Source organism: Labeo rohita, chromosome 4, assembly GCF_022985175.1.
Source record: "Labeo rohita strain BAU-BD-2019 chromosome 4, IGBB_LRoh.1.0, whole genome shotgun sequence".
NCBI classification, from domain to species: domain Eukaryota; kingdom Metazoa; phylum Chordata; class Actinopteri; order Cypriniformes; family Cyprinidae; genus Labeo; species Labeo rohita.
Genome location: NC_066872.1, coordinates 45,347,292 through 45,370,740, shown reverse-complemented (window position 1 = coordinate 45,370,740; position 23,449 = coordinate 45,347,292). Strand labels below are relative to the sequence as shown.

The 23,449-nt window shown below is 40.6% G+C and overlaps 1 protein-coding gene and 1 long non-coding RNA gene across 2 annotated transcripts in view; one reads left to right on the top strand and one right to left on the bottom strand.

Moving 5' to 3' along the window:
• chrm2a (cholinergic receptor, muscarinic 2a) overlaps positions 1-23,449 on the top strand; it is a 74,327-nt gene that overhangs the window by 30,399 nt on the left and 20,479 nt on the right. The window lies entirely within an intron of this gene.
• On the bottom strand, positions 1,206-23,440 carry LOC127164452 (uncharacterized). The gene is made up of 4 exons (XR_007827652.1): positions 10,062-23,440; positions 9,862-9,974; positions 9,505-9,665; positions 1,206-1,427 (listed from the first exon to the last, which is right to left on the bottom strand). It is a non-coding gene; the product is annotated as an uncharacterized LOC127164452 (long non-coding RNA).

Here is a 23,449-nt window from a genome sequence, read left to right as displayed (position 1 = left end):
GCAATTTCTAAGCAAAATTGTTTCTATACCAATTTTTTTTCAGTGTAAATGAAAAACATTATGTAAAAAAGTAGCATGTCCAAATTTGCCGTATTCATAAAACAGTACCCATATGACTTACTATTTCTGGTGATATCCTGTCGTGTGCATCTGATGGACACTTTTCTATCCCATGAGGCAACGGCAGAGGATTTGTGAATGGCACTGAAGTGACACCTCTGATGCCGGTACAGCAGATCATGGTACATTGACAACATGACGATTGTAGCATGTGTGGATTACGTTCATACTACATACAGTACATTCACTCTATATCCAATGTACTTTTTAGTGGCCGCAAAGTAAACGTACGGCCACATTTACAGTATTTTACCAAATTTCTGGGGCAAAATACTGTCATTTAAATTGGATTGGATTGAAATTGAGATTTTGGTACTTTTTCTTTTTGGAATTTTGTGTGAAAGTGAAACAGTTCCCTATACAGATTTAGTCGTTTAAACAAATTTGCTACATTCACCAACAAAGAGCTGCTTGGTTTGAAGTGAAGTGACCTCACATATCACTAGGCTACTGACAATAGAGAATGACTCTTTTTTGCCCATGAAAATTTGCTGAAATATTGCTAATATGAATAATTACTTATTTAAAAGAAATACCTATTGTATGCGATTTCAGATGCAGTCTTTCAGCGTACTATTATGATTTGAAATGCATTTATTCTTACTTCACATAGTACTTGAAGTGTGACGTAGCTGCGGACTCTGTAATCTGCTTACTGATTGGCTGAATTAAGGACTGCGAAATCTGCTGTAGTATCTGTAAAATCAAGTAAAAAATTTCATTGAAAATGCATCATACTGTATGCTAAACTTTTATACACACAAGTGAGTACGGGGACCAAATGTCACCACAAGGATAGCAATACCAGTAAATTTCCACCTTGTGGGGACATTTTTTGGTCCCAGGGAAAAACCGAACTACTAAATCATACAGAATAAAGTTTTTGAAAATCTAAAAATGCAGAAAGTTTTGTTTGAGGGGTAGGTTTAGGATAAGGGAACAGAAAATACAGTTTGTGCAGTGTAAAAACCATTATGTCTATAGAGAGTCCCCATAAAACATGGAAACCATGAACGGATTTATTTCTTAACAAAACTAAGCTTAAATTAAGATCATTTTTACCATTTTGTCTTCCTCTCCTGTAGACACCTTTATATTTGTAGAGCAATTGAGATGTTCTCCTGAATGTGTGTGTTTGTGTGTGTGTCGGGCAGTATTGATTTTTGTGACAGCAGTAGATTGAGGAGCTTGTAGTGACATGTTCCTCCCATTGCCGCCCTGATGGAAATGCTGCAGGACACGCGGCACAGCAAAAACACACCCACAGGTCACTTCACACACACTGATGGTCAGGGAACACCTGCAGCCTGTGTGCACAATTCAGACAGCTGTCAATCGCAGTCCAACACAACAAATCACGTACACAAACATGCACACTCTTACTTCAGTTCACCAGAGAAATCCTCATTCAGCTCACAAGGCTAGAGATATTCAATCTTATTGATGCGGCAAAGAAACCAGACAGAGATGCGATAAGAGAAAAGGAAAACTTACCCTGAGTTAGGAAAACAAACTTTAATGCTCAGTGTTAGTATAAGCAACTGTAGTAGAGATACTTGCAATGGCAAATAGCACTCATTAGCACCGTTATAATCACGTGCATGTGACATTATGCAAATTAAATATGCATGAAAGCCATTTTCACAGCAGTAAATAGATTATAAAAGACATGAAATGAGAGCAAACATGCAGGTAAATATAAATGTGTTGGTCTAAATATGGATTATTCTTTGCAATTGAGCTCCCTGCTTGTTCATGCGTCTAAATTTAGTGTGTGTGCATCAGTGAATGACGCGGATGGGGTTTTGTGTTGAAGAAAAGACAGTGTGAACGTCAGATTCTCGTTTTAGAGAGCAGAGGAGGAGGAACGGTTTCTCTTGCTGCTAAATGAGCGTTCGGTGAATGAACAGTGTATGATACGCTCCTGATGGCTGCCAACTTACATTCACGAAACACATACACACTTAATGGGGTTAAAAGGCTCCGGTAAGGTGAGTATGAGGGTTTATTCACGTATGAGGACAGATTTATCTCCACAAGTGAGCTAAATCTGGCAACGCTTTTCAATCTGACAGCGATACCTTTTCTCTGTGCTGTTACTGTTATACTTGTGTTTTGGACATCCCGAATCTCACAGAATTAGAATGGTTATTAAAACTTTATAGTTATAGTTATCCTTAGTCCTTGGTGTGAACAGGCCTTTACTTACACTACAGCTCAAATGTTATTATTTTATTAATGTCTTCTATGTGAATATGTTGTAAAATGTAATTTATTTCTGAGATGCAAAGCTGAATTTTCAGCATCATTACTCCAGGCTTCAGTGTCACATGATCCTTCAGAAATCATTCTGATATGCTGATTTGCTGCTCAATTATTATTGGTGCTCAATTAATAATAATGGTTCTTAATATTATCTATTTTGAAAAGTCTTTGTCACTTAATATTTTTGTGAAAACATTCTTTAATGAATAGAAAGTTCAAAAGAGCAGCATTTGTAACTTTTTTTTCTCTTTACTGTCACTCTTGATTAATTGAATGCATCTTTGATAAACAAAAGTATTAATTTATTTTCTTTTTTCTACATCTTACCCTAAACGTGAACGGCAGTGCATCACAGTTTCCACAAAAATATTAATATAATAATCAGAAATGTTTCTGAAGGATCATGTGATACTGAAGACTGGAGTAATGACACTGAAATTTCAGCTTTGATCATAGAAAGAAATTACATTTTACTATTTATTCACATAGAAAAGAGTTATTTCAGATCTCACAATTTTACTGTATTTTTCATCAAAAATGCAGCCTTGGTGAGCAAAACAGACTTTTAAAAACATTACAAAATCATAATTATTTCAAACTATGGACCAATAGTATATAAATAGCTTACAGACAAACTCGTGAACAAAGAACTGGACGGAAAGTCCCCACCAAGACAGGAAAACAAACACGCGCATGTGTGTGATTGTAATGAGTTGCTGACCTCTCTTGGATCACTTCGTTTTCTCCTTTAATTAGGTTTGAAATGTCAAGGAGAAACTTCTTTCTGTCTTGGTTACTCTTTATGTGAGTGTAACTGATGCTCAGTCTACCAAAGTCTTTGCCTGACCCAGTTTTAAATTAGTCGAAAATATGAGCGGACAAAACATGAAAAATGAAACAAAGACAGAAAGACAAGAAACTTCAAGACAGTATGACCTCTGTGCTTCTGTCTTCTTAATTAATCAACATTTTTGCATCCTAGCAACATCTCATTAAGGTGTCACTGCAGTGTGTCTGTAAATGCAAGTGTAGAGTAATTAAGACTAAAGAGGAACCAGTCACGAGTCATTAGTCATTAGTGTTTAAGTCAGTATACAAAGTCCTGCATACAGTATCGCACACACACACACCTACGGCTGCGAGAGTATCTGCTGACTCCGGCAAAATCCAAAACCATTTAACACACAGCAGACAGCAGATCAAATTTAACATGAAGTCTGTCCGCAACCCATTTTACTTGACTTCACCACAACATGACATGTCCAGAAGAATAAGACATTCAAGGAGAAAGAAACATACAGCATGAAATAGAGGAATTTCATCTATTTACAAATTTTGTGCATGGTGAAGAGAGTCACTATAAGTGTCTAAAAAAAATCAAAAATATATCTAGTTAGCTGCATGTAGAAGTTAATAATTGAATAATTTTCACAAATGTTTTTTAAATTGTAATAATACAGGTAATAATATACTTTACTTAATATATTTAATTTATTTTTTTATATTTTCCATTTTTCATTTTGTTATTAGTTGTTTTTTTAATAAGTCTACTAAATCAGTATCATTTTAATTTTTTTTTAAATTTCACTTTTAGTTAAATTAAATACAAATGAGAAATGTTTCTTTAGCAACTAGCTGAAATCAAATAAGTTTGCATTTTTTTAATATTTTATTTCAGTTAACATTTTTTTTATGGTTTTAGTTTTAATACAATAACCTTGTTTTTTATTTATTTTTTTTTTTTTTTTGGTATTTTTAATTTTTGGATTATTGTATTTTATTAGTTATTTTATTGTTTTAGTAAATATGTCTATATAGTTTTAATTTTAGTTATTTTACTGTTTTAGAGATACTATTATAGTTGTATTTTACATTTTAAAATAGTTTTTATTTTTCATATTTTCCGTTTCATTTTGATTTTAGTTTAAGATCTATTAACTGTGACATTTTTTTTAAAATATGTGTAGTAAATAACTATATATTTTAGTAAACAATAACCTTGGTTAGAGTAGCACTTTATTAGCTTGGCAACATGTCAACAAACCAATTCTGAGTCAAGCTTTCTGCTTGCTTCACACTATTTGTGTTATGTGCAGCACTTATCACTCACTTAACAGGTTCAATCTCAGTTACGTTGCTGCCTAAGAAGGGATCTGCTTGTTTAGGCTCACTACTGTAGGTCGGTGTGTAGAAGTAATTCTGAAGAGTATGTAAGAGTTCTGAATAGGTTCTGTAGGACCCTGAAGATGCTGCTTTTATGACATCATCACCTCTATCATCATCATCATCATCAGCTAATGGGAGACTCATCACCATAGTAACCAGAGATCTATATGTTGGTAAAGAAAGATCACGACTCGCACAGACACAAATAAAAGCGCACAAACAAAAGGAGCGTTGTCAAAGATTCTCCCCCGCTACGAGGGGCTCGTTTTTCATAAAATATGAAAGAGCGAGAAAAACAGCGGCACGGTTGGATGCTCGCCGTACACATACGCGCACGTCTCAATCATTAACGGCCTTCTCTGTTTCAAACTGCGCTGACTCTATTTCAACTGAACACAAACAGCACAGAAAACAAAGTACGGGTCAAAAGTAAACTATATTTTATCTATTGCATACATACAATACACTCCTATAAAGCGATATATACTACACATCACAAATCTTAACTGCTTGTTATATTGGGTTTGTCTTAAGTCAACGTAAACAGTTGGGAGAAAACGTTCTATTTGTTTATGTGTTCTTATTTTATCATTGTCTGACTAGACCAAAAAATCCTTACCTTTGAGCCCTAACCTTGCTTTTCAAATGAACGGTAGAGATTTGATTTACTGCATGTAAAACACATGATTTATTAAGACTTCAGCCTCTATAAAATCTCACAAACCCTGAGGTTGCAAACGGTTTTAGTATAATCCATAACAGCATTTAAACCACTGTGTATTTTAATGGACTATAATACCTAAAGAAGTAAATACGAATAGGCTCGAATTACTGTAGGTAATATCATTTGCAACACACGACGTGGTGTATATAAACTGTAAATGCCTCCAAAACACCTTTATAATGTATAATATATGCATTGCTTGTAGAAATCCTTATTTTTCCACCCTCCTCTCTGCGTTATGTGGCCCGAGGGTCTGTTGAAATGATTTGGAGCGACCCGGCTCTGTGAATGCGGAAAATACGACAGGAAAATGAGATCTGTAGGTCTGATGAAGGTGGCCAATGATTTCTGAGCTGATAGTATGTGATGGATTGAATAAAGGCTACGCTGCGAGAATAAAGAATGCGGGATTTTCCTGAGCTGCTGTTTGGGATGCCGTCTAGTTTCTAAAACAAAATTACAGCAATGTTTCTTGTGCACCAGCAAAAATACAATCTTATTATTTAGGGTATTTCTGTATCGGGTTTTAGCTGGCTTGCTTTTAACGTGATCTGAATACAGAACAAGGTACATGGAAAAGTTTAAAGGAATAGTTCACTGAAAAATGAACATTTGATGAAAATGTGCTCGCCCTCAGGACATCCAAGATGTAGATGAGTTTGTTTCTTTATTGAAACTGATTTGGAGAAATTTAACATTCACCTGCTCACCAATGGATCCTCTGCAGTGAATGGGTGCCGTCAGAATGAGCCCAAACAGCTAATAATCCACATCAATCCTACAATCAGATAATAATCACAATAATCCACAAGTAATCCACACCACTCCAGTCCATCAGTTAACAACTTGTGAAGCCAAAAGCTGCATGTTTGTAAGAAATAAACCCATCATTAATTTCAGTGGTTGTTTCCGGCCAAAATACCATCCATAATTCATAATAACACTATGAAATGTAATGAAAAAGCTCTTGAACAGGGCTCTACAGTGTGAACATTTCAGTCGCATTTGCGACCAAAAACTACTGCGTGCAACTACGAAAAAATATTTAGGAGCACCAGCGCGACTGACCCAATCAGCATCTTGGTGTAAGGAGCTTTGTTGATTATAATGGAACTTTGTGAGATTGCAATGAACTAAGATGAGTCACAGCTTTTAACGATTGTTGAGGTTGTAAATGAGATATTGATTTAATACAACAGTTCACTAAACAAGAAGTTAATATTAAGTGACTGTCTGACTAAAACAGTATTGCCTGATTTTGCTCGATTTTACGAATGAACATGAGTTTTTAAACGAATCTTATGACTCAATGATTCAATTTCCCATTCATAAAGTCACTTGCTTTATTCCGTTCGAACAAATCAAATGAATGAATGATTCAGTAATAAACTCAGTGACTTGCTGCCACCTACTGGTAGTTTTAGTTTCCTTTAAAGTACTGTATCAGTTATTTAAATAATTCTATATTAAAATGTATATATTTAAAACATTAATCTTAACATGAATGTATGAATTTAACTGCACTCATGCCACCTCTGAGGCTCATTAAATGTCTGAAAATACACTTATAGCTACTTTTGAGTATGTCCGTGTCACCTCTGTAGTACAAATTAATTTTAACAAGTTAATATTGATTTCATTTGATTGGTTATTTTAACAAGTGCTCCTAAAAATAAAAGTATGCATTGAGACCTGTTGAACTGTGATCATTTCTCTCCTGATTCGGGTCAGATGACTTTTTCACTAGAGAAAGTAATATTATGAATTATTGACTCATATTTTAGCAATGGTTTGACTTTGATTTGTTTAAAAACACATAGTTTTGGACCTCACAAGATGTTAACTGATGGACTGGAGTGGTGTGGATTACTTGTAGATTATTGTGATGTTTTAATCAGCTGTTTGGACTCATTCTGATGCACCCATTCATTGCAGAGGATCCATTGGTGATCAAGTGATGTAATGCTTAATTTTTCCAAATCCGCTCAGATGAAGAAACAAACTCATCTACATCTTGGATGGCCTAAGAGTGAGCACATTTGCAGCATTTTTTTTTTAGGTGAACTATTTCTTCAATACTTTTTTTGCAGATTTGGCCAAATGCCTTATCAAACGCTACTAAAAACCAAAGCCTTACAGACTCACGAGAAACCAGGTTAAAGGTACTGAGAGATATTTCTGCCATCTCAGTGATGACTGGGTTTCTATTTCTCTGTAACACAATCAGCCTCCCACAGGTTGATGTGTTTTAGGGTGCGAGTACGCAGCTCGTTTTTTTTTACCAGGCGCTATCAAAATTGATTTGAGATTCAGCGCTGGATTGATCCTGCAGCAAGTTTAATCAAGCGGCAGAAAATTGAGAACGAAAAAAGAGCCAATCTGTCTCCTTTTATGCATTTACGTAACTTACCACAGTTTTTCACGAAGCGACGGATCAGGCTCAAGAACAGACTCAGCATATTACCTAGAGCTCAGACCCTTTGACAATGACACGATGGAGACATCGGACAAAAATAAAGAGAAAGCGCTCAGTCCTGCTGCGCTCAATGCGAGTTGTCAGCGCTTGATAAATGGGTGCTATCACCACGCATGTGTGTGTGAGTGTGTGTGTGTGTGTTTGTGTGGTCCTCAGCTGACTGATACGGACTGAGTGGAGTGTACAGGGTGTCTGTCGGTGTCTATGATAAGGCACATCTCTCTCTGTTCAGGGACGGATATAGAAACCATAGATCTGTCTCTCTATCTTAGCTCCGGCTCTAATCAGAATCCCGTCCACCCACTCTATTTCCTGACACGCTGGAATAACACATCTCCCAGAGGCTGCTCATCACACAAATCCATAATTCATCTCTACAGCCTTTAGTGATGACACACACGGGCACATACACCTATGTACGTAAAGCAGAGTGAGGTTTGGATTCCCTGTATCATATGCAAACATACATGTGTCGTTTGGCCGTGGCGGTGTGTGTGTGTGTGTGTGTTTACATGATGTTAGCTTTCAGCCTGAGGGACTAAACTAAACCTGTCGGAATAATAGATAAAGCACAACACACTCCGCCCCAGCTGGGCTAATAATAAAACAAACCTAAAGCGATATTTTTTAAGTGCATATAGATCACAAACTCAAAGCACCAGCTTGAAGTGAAAAAGGTGACACCAATCAATGCGCTGTTGACAATGCTAATAGTTTAAAATATGTTGCACATTTTATTTGTAAGAGTAATTTATTATTTACACTATAGTTGTGACCTTTTGGGAAAAAGTCACCGTTCCACGACCATACTACAGATCTTATATATAAACACTTAGAATGCGATGTTAGATATATATTTGCATTGCTTCGCATTTTGCATGAAATTTACTTGAAATTAAAACACTTTTAAGACATGGAAACAAATTGTTCTCTATACACTGCGAAGAGTGTAAGTACATTTTTGATCAAACACAAGGGGGAGGCAACGCTTCTGTTAATCCTGTTAACTACCCCTCCTCAAAACATGTTCTGTCCCGCTGGCTTAGTAACAATGTCAGTAATCCCAAGTAAAACTGTTCTTTGAAAAAGTTTGTTCACCACTCAGAAACTAATTTCACCAGTTTTACTTATATAAAGCATAACATAAAGGCAATTTAATGCAGTCACAACTCACAAACATGACTCATCCAATCAGAATGTGGAGTCTGAACTATCTATTTTAAAATAAAGATTCTCTTCTATTCCAGTAGACCTTCAGGCTTTAGTTTGACAGAACAGTCACAGTTGATTTAGTTTTATTTTAGCCCAAGATTTTGATCAAATTGACAAAATGAAGGCGGTGAGAGGAGCTGCATTAGACCGTCCACTTCAGCGCTGCGTAGGACGGGAGTGCAAAGATTTCTGGCCCTAGACAGACGAGCAGCTTTCATGTGAGATGACCGCATGCTCTCTGACCTGCACTCTGTTCGCAGGTGTGTAATGAGTGTGTAATGATGCTCTAGAGTCAGGATGACTGTGCAGGTGGCCTGCAGCTATGACACACGCGCGTGTCTGAGTCAAACATACTGCAGTCGCAGCCTCAGATGGCACAACCACAGACCGCCTGATGCATATCGGACTGAAAAATGGCAACAGAAATGTCATGCTTCAAACTCGCGGAATGGACTAATGCATTTTCTAGAGTCAGGATGCCCAGGTTTTTGTTCATCCGATGTCATGTAAAAAAGTAACCTGCTATGGTTGTTTTACATACCTTGTAGTGAAAGTGGCTTGTGGGATTTCCATAATAGAGCTTTTGGTGCAGACTTAATTCTGTCTGATCGTTCTTTGGTTGGTGTTAAAGCTGTTCAATCAAACATTAGCGGTTGTCTATCGGTCTCCAGGCGACTCGCTGACGACATGCACAATGAAGATCTGAAAGGGGAAACGAAGTGTATTAGAAAGAGACGTTTCACTTTTCCACATAAGGTGATCAGAATGAGTGTTTGTGTTGCTAGTAAAACACTCAGCTTGATATTTTTGAGCTTTACATTTGTTGAACAGGACTAACAAATGGCATGAGGTTTCTCAAAAGCCATGCTCCAAACCCACTGGGTGGATTTTTACATACCTTGCAGTGTAAGTGGTCTTGTGGGATTTTCATAATAGCTTTGTCTGATGATTCTTTGGTTGGTGTTAAAGCTGTTTTCTGAACTCGGACATGCATGCATGGGTCAGGGCTTCCTGTGGAGGTTCAGTATGGTTTACATTACGCATTTTGGCTTCATATGTGTAACTGAACTGCTTCTGACAACATAATTTGCCAGTTACCCGATAATATATTTTTCCTTGCAACTCGTCTCTGCAGAAATCATGTTCAACAAGCAGCTTGCATTGTTCTCATTTCCAGACATGCATCTGCAACGTAAATACGAGTGAAAAAGCATCCTCTCCTCAAGTAGCTTGGACTAGAATGAACTTACCAGCGGAGAAGCCAGACGAAGAAAACCAACAGAACTAATTCAAGAAATGAAGCCTGCGATACACTCAAATATTTACCCTGTTCCTTTCCATATATCTCTCATGACTTAAAATAGGATGCGTTCTTTGAAGGAGCAGACGAGATGGGGAGGAAAAACAGCATTACCCCTGAAATGAACTTCATAGCAGGCAATCGTCGCAGGTATATGTTTTCAATCTGAGAGAGCCGCACGTTCATATATATTTATATACGGCTGTAAATTCAACAGAGCGTCCTCCACAGGCCTCCCCTCAGGAATCAGACGGCCTGTCGGGAATACAGAGCTGTAAATGAGCAAAAGGCCGAAACCATCGCGCCGGCAGACGAGTGCCAGTATGTGTATGACAGCAGAGAAATGAGAGAGGATGAAAGTCGTCGCTCAGGGGCGAGACAGCAGAGGGCTGGTAAGATGGAGGAATAACAGTTTACTGCCACATCATGTTGAGGGATAATTCAATCAAACGTTAGCGGTTGGCTATTGGCCTCCTGGCGGCTCACTGACGAAAGGAAGGGAATGAAGATCTGAAAGAGGAAAGACGTCTGTTAGACAGAAACGTTTCAACTTTCTATGGAAAGCGATCAGAATAAATCTTTGTTTTGCTAGAAAACAAACTGATATGTTTTCGGGACAACAATCAGCTTGATGTTTCAGAGAAACCGTGTTGAGTAGCTTTACTTTTTTTATATTTAATTTGCCAGTCGGTTTTATTATTTGAGGCGAAATTAAACATTATGCAGATGAAACTCCCAGCAGTGTAATCATTTATTAAAATGTTAACAATAATAAATATTCTATTTTTTTTAAATTGGCAACTATGTTGTTGTCTGTATAAATTCTGTGTTTTATGATAGACATGTATCATTAAAAACAGTGCTAATCAAATTAATGCATAAACCTCCAACAATTAATTATTTTAAATTTAATCAAATAACATCCAAAGCATTTTCTTCATCATGCACCAACATTTTAAATTATTACACACATAATTCTGTAGCTCTTTTATTCTTTATTTTGGCCTCTTCTACCTTTGTAATCACGCCACCTTGTAATTCACGGCCAATATTCTCTCTCAGCTGCGCACGTCTGATGTCGCTCCATCACAGACAAAAAGAAAATGCGAGCAGAAGGCAGACTCAAAACTGTGAAGAAAAAAGCTAGAAACCTCTTGAATCAGAGCTAAATGAACGGGCAGCGATTCAGCTGGAGTCAATCCGCATGTCCATTGATTTTCAGTATGGAACTGAAGCTGTGAGAAATCCTGTGTGGAAATACGTCGCGCCGATTTCACAAGACAAAAGACTATGTCCTAGAATAGTACAGAGATTTGAAATCCATAGTGGCACCAAAGCAGAATTTTGCGAAAATAATGACTGATGCCCAGGGAGGCTGTGCAGTATTATTGGTTTCTGCCTGGCTTTCATGAGATCACAACTTATTGGTCTCATGATATCAACATAACAAAGTCAGAAAGAGCCTCAGAGCTTTACACTCCACAAAAATTTTGTTAAAAAGCATGTTACATAATTTAACATTGTAATTATGCCAACTAGTAATGTTGATTTATCCTTAGGTGTTATTAAAACATAACATTGCCATGAAAAATATGAACTAACCTAACCATCAGCTCAGACCTCATTTGGCATATCTGCAATGTTTGGGTTTGGATCGCATATGCGCAGATGAGCTGCAGTCCCATACCGTCCCATTCGCAAACACACACGCTTGGCTGAGGAGAGCACGTTAGCAAAGCGTATCTATCACAGCCTGCCACTCACCTGCATTAATCTTTCACACACACCTTTCTCATTGAGGTGCAGTAATTACAACATGCATTCAGTGCGGCTGATTGTGAAACGCAGCTAATCGCATTAGCTAATCCTGCAGCCGCAGAATGCAGCTGCTGAGAGCGTGAGACCTCTTCATTTCCCCCTCGCTGAGCTCCAAACACCTCTGACTGCCCCTCACTGCGGATGATTACTGCACGCCTCAAACGGATCAACACCAACCCTCACCACATGTTACGTATGAGAGCGATTGAGAGAACTACAGACAGACAGACTGAATGAATGAGACTATAGAATGACAACAGGACAACAGAACAATACAATAGATAGATAGATAGATAGATAGATAGATTATTTTGCCTACCTGTCATTTGGATATTCGTTGGCAATTTGGTGATTGAGTTACATAACCAATAAACTAATAATCAATACACATTGAAAACAAGCTCCAGTCTCCTCATCAATTGGTCGACTGTCCTTCGAGGCAGTGTTCATTCTTAGTACCATGGAGTCGGATGAGGAGATCATTACAGCAACCAGAAAACGATGTTGAACATGTCCATCAGTCCATCTCCAAGATTTTAATGTGCAGTATTTAGGAGGGAGGCCTGTACCTGAACATGTTATCTCACCTCCCTGTGAGGAACCTGTCCATGTGGCTCTTCTCCAGTCATCACGGGGCAATCCTGACCACCTCTATGGCGAAGCTTCTCCTCATCCTGGCCCTCATTTCTTCAGGTACACCAAATTTCAGTTATACAAAGTGCAGTGAAAACCTACCTCACTCTTCACATCAGCCTAGCGGAATAGTTACCCCGAAGCTTAAATACCATAATAAAATTCAAGGCATTTACAGAGTGCACAGCTTCTGCAGTCACAACAACTTCATGCTTATCGGATGGAGTTGAAATAAGTGTTTAAAGAACTGGTAAAAGTTGTCCAGACCTCAGTTGTCCAGTCCTCCAGTATGACAAGGCTTCCTACCACCATCCAGACCTTCTTGCTACATAGACCAGAATGGGTTGGCCACAGCAGCTGATGATGAAGAGTGGTCTAAGCTTCCACCTTGGCCTGACCACTGAGAACTGTACTAAGTTGTAAGCAGACTTCAAATTCAAACCAACCTGGCATATCTACATACCAACCAGAGAACAATTTCCAGTTTCTTACCCCAAATTGGGTTCATGCCTGCTCAGTGAAGTCACCTAGCACTTTGGGTTACCTTAAGCTTTGTCAGAGCATATGCAGAGAGGACCTACCTCTACCATCCCCAAGTTCAGTTGGCCAGATCAGATGAGTTTTAAAGAATACTTTTGGAGAATCTGCTTCCTGCAGATGGATCAGCTCTCTATATATATTAAATAATTGTAGAACACTTAAAGTTATATGAGGCTAAGCTGATAGCAGATGGATGTTTGAATTTGCTTAACCCTTTACTGATATCATGGTGGCCCTCCAAGAGAAGTTTGGTCACCCCCACCAGCTAGCTTTAAGGAGCCTTAGAAACCCCTAATGTACAGCGTGGAGAAACAGTTGAATTCCAGAAGTTTGCTTCTCAGTTAAAATCATGGGTGGGTTTGGTAAAAACCTTAGGACCTGAAGATGACACTGAACTGAACTGTGGGTCGTACATCTTTTACGCAAGCCTCCTTCCAACCAGCAAGCTGAGTTCCACCTTCATGCGTTACATAATCCTGGAACTGCACCCATCTCAGCCAGGCTCTACTATGAAGCCTGGTATCATGACTTTGATGTAGAAATTGGCTCACCAGGAGTGGATATATACAAAGTAAAATGTAACTTCTGGCTCAAGAGGATCAACCAGCAGACCCATTTAAAGTAAATGATTCTATTCCTTTTGCGGTAATACAGAACATTACTTGAATAAATGCAAAGCTTTTGCTAAACTTACCACTAACTGGGGGAGAGCAGGGGGAGGAACAGAATGCCAGGCCCGTAAGGTGGAAGAGTGTCCAAGGACAGAGTTGAAACAGAGAGCCAAGGTGGAGCTAGAGGAACTGTGACCAGGGCAGAGCTAGAAACCAAGGCGGAGCTGAAGACCATGGCAGAGCTGGCAGAGCAGGAGGTCTGAATGGAGCAAGCAAAGCAGGCAGGCCAGGAAGGAGGCCTGGACAGAACCGCTGAATAGATGGCCAGGGCAGAGCCAGCAGGACAGGAGGAGACAGGTGGCCAGGATGGAGCTGATGTGACTGAAGACCCCAAGGCGGAGCAGAGGACAACCACAGCAGAGCAGACGGGACCGAAGATCTCCACAGTGCAGCTGATGACCACCACAGCAATGCTGATGGGACAGAAGATCCAGGGTAGAGCAGAAGACCACCACAGGAGACCAGAAGGGGCTGAGGACCTCCAAGGTGAAGCCTTGGACGACCAAAGCAGATTAGGCAGAATTTGAAACCACCATGGTGGTACAGGCCAAACAGAAGACCACCACAGTGGAGTTGGCAGTAGACCATCACGGTGGATCAGGCGAAGCTAGAGATGACCACGACAGAGCAGAAAACCACCATGATGGAGCAGCAAGGACGAACACCACCGTGACCAACAGGATAGGCTGAGAGTTCCGAGACAGACTCTTTGGTCATGACAGGACAGGCAAAACGTGAGAGAACGACCTCTGTGGTTGCGACGAAGAACTGAGAATGACTGCCATGGCCAGAGAACTTGGAACGGCTGACACCTCTGGAGGAGTTGTAGTGGATGTCACCACCTCGGCTAACTTTCAATGCCACTTGTGCCAACATCATTGGTCCAAAACCTTTGATGCTGGTACCATTCACCATTTGTTGCACAATCAGCAATAGTAAATGCAGGAACTCCAGTGTGGTGGCCATGATGGTTAAGGACTCTGGCGGGGCAGACATGATGGAACGAGACTCCGGAGTGGCGACAATGATGACTGAGGGTTGTAAACTGATGTCTTCACTAGAGGCAAATCTCTGAGTGCTCTTACCAAACTGAATAGACGTTCACAAAGGCCTCCCTTCTTACTCCAGGATCCACCTACCAGAGCAGTAAAACCTGACAGATGACCACACCAAACTACAGAAGTCTGCCTTTTGCGGCGCCACTGCAGTGCCCCCTCAATCCATCAGCCCTGATGTTTGGAACCATAACACCTGCCAGAAAATAAACTATAAACAAACTTACGTCGCCTTGCCAGGAACTTGTGCATGCCAGTGTAATGGAAATCCAGGTTCCCTTCCTAAAGTGGAAGATTATCAAACGGAGATCCTTATGATTAATTGAGTTCTCCATGAGTCCTTCCCCAGTAAATATTAATGTTAGTCAACTGAGAAACCTGTGCCATCAGATAGTCATCTTATACCTTGGTTCCTGAAATCTATTGGTTTAATCAGAATTGGGGAGTCAATTTAAAAAAAAAAACTGAGGGCACTAGATAGATAGATAGATAGAAAGATGACTAGAAGTAGCAAAAAGAACAGTTAAAGACAATGAAGGTACCACAGACCAGACCTCATATCTGATTTTCTGGTGCAATTTCTAACCTACTGACTTTTAATATGCCTTATGAAACAACAAAGAAAAAGATATGAAATGCCTCTGAGTGTGTGCGTTTGAGTGTACTATTGTCTGTGTGTGTGTGTGTGTGTGTGTGTGTGTGTGTGTGTAGAGTAAACAGTGTGAGAAATAAGTGTGTATGTGTTTGTGTTTAAAGTGTGTGTTTGGACGTATGCATTAGGTTTAAATGCTCACGGTCTCTTCACATAATCCCAATCAAGTCTTTGGAGGTGAAAGAGGTGAAAACATTTTATACACATACACACACACACACACACACACAAAATCAAAGCGCATGAATTTACGAGCACATCTATATTCTGATCACATCAGACTGCAATATTTTCTATCATAATTTTCTATCAGTATCTGAATAATCTCTCATTTAGATCATGGCTTTTTTACATTACGGAAATTTCAGGATTCTAAATGCCATTCTGAACATTTACGCCTGAAGCTCATTGACATGACCAGGTCATTTAAAATCAGTCCTCTCAAAGATGTTTTACATTTTCCCCTTTCAGCACAATGAACATGACAAACTATATATCTATCTGCAAAATAAAAAGGAGCAAAGAAGAACAGCAGATGGTTCAGATGAACATTGGCATTGTGCGGTGCTGTGAATAGGGAGATTCTTCCTGGATAAAGGGCTGACTCATAACAGGGACACTGAAAGGGCATATAAACAGCTTATTCCCCAAAATGACTCGATCAGTGGGAATAAATAGGATTTGAGAACTGAGATCTGGGGAATAATGTGGGATTATCCTTGGACATGTAATCACAGTCACTGATGCAGGCTAGGCCATGATATTCACATCCACAGGCATTAAAGGGATAGATCATCTAAAATGAAAATTCTGTCATCACTTACTCACCCTTGTGTTGATTCAAACCCTGTATGACTACAAAACACAAAAGATGACAGACAAAATGGAGATAATGAGAGCAGAAAGCTATATAAATACATGATGCAATGGCTAAACATCCGACAGTCATCTTGAAATGTATTAAGACAGCAGATTTGCTAGACAAGTGCTGCTGTAAGGGATGAATTTAGAAATAAATTAATGCTAATGACGTTGTGAATATCACAGTAATAATAAGTTTAATAATAAGTCTATGTAATATCACAATGATTTTAATGTGTTTTTTTTTAAGGTGTCATTAGACAGCCATCCTTTGTCTAATGCTAGTATTAGAACACTACACATTTCATGGTAAATACGTAAAATGATTATGTCATATTGTTTTTAGCCGTATCATCCCAATTCTGAATCATTCCCAGTTTTGAACACTTGAGGGTGAGTAAATGACAGAATTGTCATTTTTTGGGTGAACTAACCCTTTAATAATTTATAGAAACCCCTCGGAAAAAAAAAAGCAGTCATGCCTCCAGCAGCTCTGCTTCTTTAAAACAGCTTATTTTCCACGCTTCATACCTCTGGCGCTCCGAAAATTACAGAGGAGACAGCAACTGGAGACACTGAACAGCATCACCAGCCCTCTTCTTCCTCCTCTGTCTTTGATTTCCCTCCGATTTGCACGTCACAGAGAGAGAGAAGAGGAGAGAGTTTTGAAAGCACTCTGCTAAAAGTGTGCAGTGACCCAGTGCAAACCCTGGAGCTGCTCATCACACACACACAATATGAAAACCACAGCCTGCAGGTGCCCACCACCCCTGAGCCATCATTACTGCTATGGTGACCATAATATGACTGCAAGTATGTATGTGAGAGTGTGCTAGCTCTACTGAGAACACAATGCATACAGTTGCTCTGTTCCAAAACCAAGTGTGCTGCCTTGTTGTCTACTGTCTACATTGTCAGCTGCCTACTAAATTTATTCAGGACTGCACAGAAGCTCACCAGTCACAGTCTGGCCTTAACTCTAGCCAGTAACTCTAGAGTCTTACCTGTTATGGCTACTCAAGCATCCAGCATCAGAATTACCTGTTTCTCCAGCGTATTACCTTTTCTCTAGTGATTATCTTTTATGTAAACAGCCCTTACTATTGTGTTCATATGTTCATTGCCTCCTTGTTAGAAAAAACTCACGTTTACGTGTGTACGACTTACATCCCGGACCCCGTCGACTTTCTGGTACAACAATTATGCCAAGCTCTTGCGACCCAACCGTTTTACCATCAGCACCTGCCTCTCCATATTCCTCAGTTCAAGTCATATCTACCTGTCCCAATCCTTGTGGGCCATATTCATCACGCATTTCACTTTGCCATCTCCTATCGTCCAGGGTTAAAAAATGTGAAGGTGGATGACTAGTCTCAGCTGCAATCCCCAGATATTCCCTCCAATGAGCTTGAACCCTTCCTTCTGTCATTACTGACTGTCAGCCCCATCGATTGGACCTTGCTATGAGGGATGCAACTACATACCTGCCGCTCTCCGTTCTACCCTCATGGGAGCTTAGTCCACTCCTCCCTAGGCACTGGTGACCCTAAAATAACACACACCCTCTTACCTCTCCAACAACGGTGCTGGAAACCAAGTCCCAGGAGGTACGCCGCTTTGTGCAGGGCTGTCCTGAACGTGTCATCACCAAGTCTCCTCACCACCAACTAGCCGGCAAACTCTTGCTGCTGTCATTACCACATTTTGTCTCCAAAGTCTGGTGTGCCTTCTCCCTACTAAGAGTGTACATGAGACTTGCAGCTGGTTTTCACCTACAGAACAATGGGAAGACAGAAAGGAAGATCCAGGAAATAGGATGCTTTCCAAAGGACATACTGCCATAGCAACCAACACATCAGTTGCTGATACCTTTCCTGGGTGTAAAACAAACAAAATTCTCTCCGTCTACCTGTTACCGAACTCACTCCGTTCCAGTGCATGCTTGTTTCCATTTTCAGGAAAGCCTTCCGAGGTTTCATCTGGATCACTGGTTCCATAAGAAGGAGAGGGTTTGGGATATAGCCCAGGGTAGCACGGCACCAGACTGAAACAATTAAACCTAGTCACATACCACTTACTCCTCCCCGGCTTATGATGCCATCCTCGATTTTTGTAGTTGGAGTCATCATCTCAAATACCTGGTTGACTGGGAGGAATACGGACAAGAAGAACAGTCCTGAGTCCCTCAGATGACATCCTCGATCTGGCCCTTCTCCTCAATTTTCAAGCAGAACACTCCAACTGCTCAGCTCCATGTCACAACATTGGGGTCTCCAACCTTCAGGACCAGTCCTTTTTCCAGTGACTCATTGGTTTCTCCAGCAACTGTCTTGGAACTCCAGCGAATTACCTGTTTCTCCAGTGTATTACCTGTTCTCCAGTAATGATCTTGCCCTTCTCCTCAACTTACATGTAGAACACCCAAACAGCCCAGCTCCAGGATGTGGCCAGCCACAGGACTGGGTTCTCCAACACTCAGGAGCGGTCCTTTTTCCAGCGACTCACTGGTTTCTCCAGCAACTGTCCTGGAACTCCAGCAAATGACCTGTTTCTCCAGTGCATTACCTGTTTTCCAGCGATGATCTTACATGTAAATAAGAAGAGTCAAGCCAACACCCAGAAATCTTACACTCCCACCTACCAATCCAGGCAAAAGGTCTGGCTCTCTGCCCAGGACATCTGACTCAGTCTGTCCAGCTGAGTTTGCATAGTTCTTAATTCGTCGGCCCCTTCACCATACTGAAACAGTTAAACCTAGTCTCATATCAGTTATGTCCCCAACGTATGTTGTGATTCCTGTTGTTGGTGTCATCATCTTAAATAATGGGTTAACTGGAAAGAATACGGCCCAGAAGAACAGACCCGAGTCTCTCAGATGACACCTGGATCTAGCCCTTCTCCTCAACTTTCACGTAGAACATCCCAAAAGCCCAGCTTCAGGATGGGGCCGGCCACAAACATTGGCGTCTACAACCCCTAGGAGTGGTCATTTTTCCAGCGATACTTTTGTTTAGCAAGTCTCCTGTAACTCCAGCAAATTACTTGTTTTTCCAGCGCATTACCTGATCTCCAACGACGATCTTGTATGTAAATAAGAAGTGTCAGAAGAGTCGGGTCAACGCCCAGAGATCCTCCACTCCCACCTACTAACTCAAGCAAAAGGTCCGGCTTTCCATCCGGGACATCTGGCTCACCATACTGAAACAGTGAAACCTAGTCACATACCAGTTTTGTCTCCCCAGTGTATGTTGTCATCATCCTTGATTCCTGTCATTGGAGTCATCTTCTCAAATACTGGGTTTACTGGGAAGAATATGGCCTAGAAGAACAGTCCTGGGTCCTTCAGATGACATCCTTGACCTGGCCCTTCTCCTCAACTTTCCAGTGCATTACCTGTTCTCCAGCGACAAGCTTGTATGAAGTCAGATCAGAAGAGTCAGGTCAACACTCGGATAAATTCAACTCCCACGTACCAACCCAGGCAAAAAGTCTGGCTTTCAACCCGAGACATCTGGCTTAGTCTGTCCAGCCGCAATTCTGCAAAGTCCTCAATTCGTTGGCCCCTTCACCATACTGAAACAGTGAAACCTAGCCGGTCACAACATTGGGGTCTCCAACCCTCAGGAGTGGTCCTTTTCTGGCACCTCACCTGTTTCTCCAGCAACTCTTCTGGAACTCCAGCAAATTACCTGTTTCTCCAGTGCATTACCTGTTCTCCAGTGATAAACTTGTATGAAGTCAGATCAGCAGAGTCAGGTCAACACCCAGAGATCCTCCACTCCAACCTACCAACCCAAGCAAAAGGTCTGGCTCTTCACCCGGGACATCTGTCTGCAAAGTCCTTTAATTCGTCTGCCCCTTCGCCATGCTGAAACAGTGAAACCAAGTCACATACCAGTTATGTCTCCCCCGGCGTATGCTGTCATCATCCTTGATTCCTGTCGTTGGAGTCATCATCTCAAATACTGGGTTGACTGGGAAGAATACGGCCTAGCAGAACAGTCCTGGGACCCTCAGATGACGTCCTCGATCTGGCTCTTCTTTCACGCAGAACACCCCAACAGCCCAGCTCCAGGACAAGGATAGCCACAACACTGGGGTCTCCAACCCTCAAGAACGGTCCATTTCCAGCGATGCACCTGTTTCTCCAGCAAATCTCCAGTTACTTCAGCATCTTACCTGTAGCACCAGTGCATTACCTGTTCTCCAGCGACGATCTTGTATGTAAATAGCCCTTACCATTCTCTTCCTGTGTTTGTTGCCTTCTTGGTGGAAAAAACTCCCAAGTTTAAATGTGTATTCATGTCTTAACTCAGTTAAGTGCAGTCTCTGATATATTGTGCTGGTTTGCTTACCTGTATCCATCACAGTCACTACAAGTAGTCATAACAAAAAGAACTGACCCCTTTCTTTACACAACAGGGGTTATTTTTTGGTCTCTAACAAGCTGCAATAGAGGATTTATGTAACAATGTGACTTTGTGAATTGCGTTGATTTTTGACAAACTGGAAACTAATGGGAAGCAATTGGACTACCAACACAACAGAAACATGCAATGTAGTTACATCATGTGACAACAACACAGCATGCTACAGTCTGAAACATTTGTTATATTGTACAGCATGATGTTTCACAAACTATTAAAAATGGATGACAGCATACTAGTACTACAGTTAGCATAAACACAAACACGTGAGTATGTTCAGACTGGCATACTACCGCACATTATATCCACAATGCACCGTGTATGTGCACTTTCTGCATGGAATAGCCAGATGGTCTAATTCAATTGCCAAAATGTGAAGCATACTGCCAGAACAGACTGCGTAAAACACTCAGGATCTCTTTTAAATTAGATTAAACTATTTTTTATCTGTTTTCATTATTGAATAAATGTATATTTATAATCAATATATACACTGAGCTCATTGCAGTAAATACTAGGATTGACTTCTTCATTAAGTCACACCTGCAACACTGCCTTAGAATTTGGCCAAAAGTATACAACTATACAAGCGAGTGACAGTAGTGCAAATATGCTAATGGCCATGTAGGTCTGCACCTCTAGTAAGTGAGGTGTGTTCCTGCAGACCTGGTGTTGTAGTATCTGCCCCAGTGTGCATGATGCCTGCACATTAAAGCAGCCTCTGTTCCAGCCTACAGCCATAACCCACCGTGCACTAATATATATGATAATCACAGCAGCACACAGCAGCGAAGGCTAATATCATTTTCCCTCCCATAAGAGATTTCCTGTCTCGCTTGGCCAGCGTTCCTGCTGTCAGAGTGAGTGCACGCCTCCTGAGGGTCCCGCTATACGCAATTTACACTAACAGCTTTATACAAATCATTCACACTCAGTCCCTCCCTGAGTGCACTTCATATGTACATGGGCTGTGTTCCAAATGGTGCACTTGGTGCAGTATGCATACTGTGCACAGCATCGAAAATGCCTACTACATTCAGTAAAATTTGCAGTGCAGCAACTGTATGCCACATTGCAGAGCACTCAACCTGACTTTGTACTTCCTTGCAAATAATTAAAATCACAATATTAACTGCATTTTTTGCACTAGCATAGTGCACACTTCAGACAAACATAGCACGTTGCTGCACTAGTGTGAGAGACAGACAGGTCTCAGCTCTGCAGGCAGTCGGGTGCTATACAAACAAACAAATCAAATGCCGAAAAGCAAACAAACACCACAAGGAAAGCCCTTAAAGCACCATTAATAGCTCATTACGCCGCTCAAATGAAACCCCACTCACGCTATCAGCCTCTCCGAGCATATGAGCATTTATGAAGCGTGCTGCCTGACTGCTTATTCACTGCCGCTTTAGTCAGAGAATTTGATTTTGCAAATCAGGACCTTCCTGCACTACAGAAGCACTGACTAAAACACTTTCCTGCAAGGATGGTTTGTGGCATACAGACAGTTCTCACTGATCTCTTCTGTATTCTCGTCCAGAGATATATGGTCATTGGAGGTTGAATCAGCATATGACTAATATATTTACACTAAAGTTTCAGGACTGTAATGACTCGAAACATAGTCATCAAACCAGGATTATAACCATAAAAAGTCATTACTTTTAACATTACTTTTAAAAAAGTTGAGGCAGAGCAAGTTATTACATTTTGATGAAAAATTATGAGGTCAAAACATTTTGTCCTTTGCATGATGATCATGAATTTTGCACAAGACCAGGACAGTGCACTGAGACAGTGAATAGTGAATTTTGACTTCCTGTGGACTTCAAACACCATCCTTAAACGCTGCCTGATTCCCAGAAGCCCTGGAGTCTTGTTGTCCTGGTTTATTTGCATGATTCCTAATGAGGATGTATTAGTAAGCTTATTTTGGCAGCAGCTTTGAGAAATGACTTTATTTGCTGGACAGCTGCCAGTCCTCTTCTCAAACATTAGCACTCGTTTTCTGTCTCTGCCTCAGTCACATCTCAGGGAAGCTAAAATCGCTGCACGCTAGTACTGACATTAGAAGCGTGCTAGCTTTGTAATGCATCATCACTGTCAGGGTCTGATATAAAAGCAACACCTTTAAAGGCTCTGTTACACCGTGTCCTAACTAGGTGTGATGACAAAGGAAAAAAGTGATAAATCTGAGCCCTTCCGCATTAATCTGTCCAGTACAAGACATTTGTGGTGACTAGTTTTCTATTTCTGGAAACGTGGGGAAAATGCGCACACAGTGAAATCTCATTGGTTTAAAATCATGAGATTTGTTTGTCCATTCAAAACTAGCTGTCGTGATGTTATGGTATTCTGAATGGTTGCCAGAGTGTTGCTACACAGTTGCTAAAGTGTTCTGAGTAGTTGTTATTGTATTTCATTGAAGTCGTTGGGTGTTCTGGATGGTTGCCAGGGCACTGCTACACAGTTAGGGTGTTAAGAGCACTGATAGGGAGTTCAGGTGGTTGATAGATGGTTGCTTAC